We start from the raw sequence: 2674 nt of genomic DNA on the forward strand, positions 1-2674 counted from the left end.
TGTAGCGTAAGAGTGTAGTTTGTCTTCACATGACAATGATCGTTTTAAATGTTTAACTTATGTCAGTAAGTTCAAAGGTGAAAAACACTTTGAGGTGTGTTGGGGTAGCATTTAAATACATGAACTTGACTTAGTTTGGTAAGTTTTAGAAAGAGACCGGATCTTGTAACCCCACAACCATATTACTGCGCCACACATATAGTGCTAGAAAATAATCTGAAATAATATTCAGCTTTTTTGAGAGTGAATACTTATTTTTAATAATAACTCTTACTGTAACAGCTTAAGAAATGTTGTTGGTAAAAATCAATCTGGACAAAACTGGTAGATATATAGATATATGGATATATTTTTTGGTAAAGTAAGCCATGCGGTGCTAAAGCTAGCTTCAAAAGGGGTGGGCTATTTGAAGAAAGTTGTCTTAGAGTGGGGTTTTTAATTTGCTCTAAAAGCTTCATCGTGGTAATATTTTCTCGTGTAACACAGCAGGCAGCAGGCGAAGTCCAGGCCAATCTCCCATAAAGGAGAGAGACAAGGAAGAGAGGGGAGCTACTGGGCTAGCCATGCCACAGGTTTCATCTGAGTTTGTGTCTGTGCAAAGGTAAACTAGTACTAAGGCTGTCATTTAACTGTTTAGCAAGTACTTTAACCACTCAAGCAATGACTTTGCTGCCGACCCATTTCCGCATTACATTATTATTTGTGTTGTACAACGCTGCGCGCCACTTTTCTCTGCTTAGTGGAGCGGCAGTGCTAAGCTAAGCTAGCAGGGGTGCTAAACTAAGCTAAGCTAGCACAGTTCAAGCCCAAGAACAGGCCACGCTCTGCGGTCACTGCAAGTGTATCAGACCCGTCTCGGTCACTGGGCTGGTAAAGCCCCGTGCTATACTGACGAAATCAAAGCACAAAAACACGTAGAAATCCAAACTTTAAATGCAAATGTGAATATTTATTCAAAATTTGAGGTCACACACACACTTAAGCATCAACATTATTAAGGTTTAATGTATAACAGGTCTTAAATGGGGTGAATGACAATTACAGTAATTGATGGAGTATCTTTGCTACATTGGTCTAATTATCTTTAATATGGTTTGGCCTGATCGATTTACAAAGGGTTTTTAAAAGTAATGTAATAAAAATGGTCAAAGGTAGCCTGGTCTTACCTCATACTCATTTCATACAGAGGGTCTGGATCTTCACAATTGAGCTCCATTTTCAGGTGGTAGGGGTGAACTCCTTTTATAGTTTGAGACGATTGGATCTGATTTCACGTAGGCGATGTAATGCGCCCGAGTGAGTGAAGAGAGCGATCAAATGCTACACCTACAAGCCCCGCCTCCCCTGCTCGCTGATTGGTAGGTTGAAAATCAACCGATGTAACACGGCCACTGAGATCAGACCCACACGAAACATGTAGGGACATAATCATTGGCCGGAGTTACGGATGGCGATGGCGAGGTCAAAGGGGACATTGGTCAGAGCTGGAGTAGCCTGTGCTCAACACCAAGCCGACAGACACCGCAGGATGGAGGCGATCTTTTACCTGGAGGCCATGGAGGTGGACAGCACTTGTTTTGGAGGACGGGTTTGGCACCGTAGTGGTCAGCCTGGTGGCGCCCGAGAGGAGCCAGGTGCGCCTGGTTTGACCACTTCTCTCCTTGTGTGGGTCCCCAGAGGCTCTCCAGTATACTCGCTCAGGCCCAGCGCGGGTACTCTCGTGGAGCCGCGCTGAGCTGTTCTACTGCGGCCGGCGCTTGGTCGAGCCCGTCCAGGGCTTCATTATGTTGCAAAAAGTGCTTTTAACAATTGTGATCAAAAAACAGTTTCCCCTACCACTAAGAACGGATGGAATTAGCCCAAGGCTGCAATCCAGTGTGGCATGTTTACATGCACGAGACCCATGTATGTTAATTAACTCGCACTGTCCCAACCAAATAAACCAATAAATTAATTAATTACAAAATTAAAGACAAAATTAAATTTGTAAAGCTATTTTTTTAACCAGGATTTGCTCCAAATGGTAAATTGTCGACTTAAAAGGAGCGTACACGATTATACTGAGCTCAAAAATGTATATATTTTTAAAGAAAAATAAATGAGAAACACAAGGTTTGAAATGGAGGGAAGACGAGCGTGACCACGAGGATGGTCACCACAACAAAGAGAAGTTTTATAAGAGAGCCAGATCAGGCCGACATCTAGTTTTGAAGGCAACATTAATACTCCATCAATTACTGATAAATATTCAACAAAGAGTAAAACATTTGTGTGACACACATAGTGAGGCAGTTAACATGTACATTAGTCACATTGTCAGTAAAGAGTCTTTGGTCTCGTCCAGAGGGTCCATGGCCAGCAGCAGCTTCAGACCTGTTTCATGAGTGTCATGAAAGAAACAAATAGTTGAAATCTGTTTCTTTCTTTGTGATAGGACAGTCTTTGCATGGAAATCCAATGTCTGTGGGGGGAACTTTGTCTGACCTCAAACACAAGGCCAAGATGTTGGAGATTTAGCAGAGTCAGGGCTGGCCACCTTCCCCCCATTTCAATCCTGAATCCAGAGGAGTGTGGCTTTTCAGCAGATGTTAAAAGCTCAAGGAAGTTTCATCTTTGTGAATGAGTTTTAACATTAGTATCAGTTCCTGTTTTTACTTTTAGCGGGTTCCTTGCC

This window comes from Gobius niger (genome assembly GCF_951799975.1).
Source record: "Gobius niger genome assembly, chromosome: 1".
In the NCBI taxonomy this organism is placed as follows: Eukaryota; Metazoa; Chordata; class Actinopteri; order Gobiiformes; family Gobiidae; genus Gobius; species Gobius niger.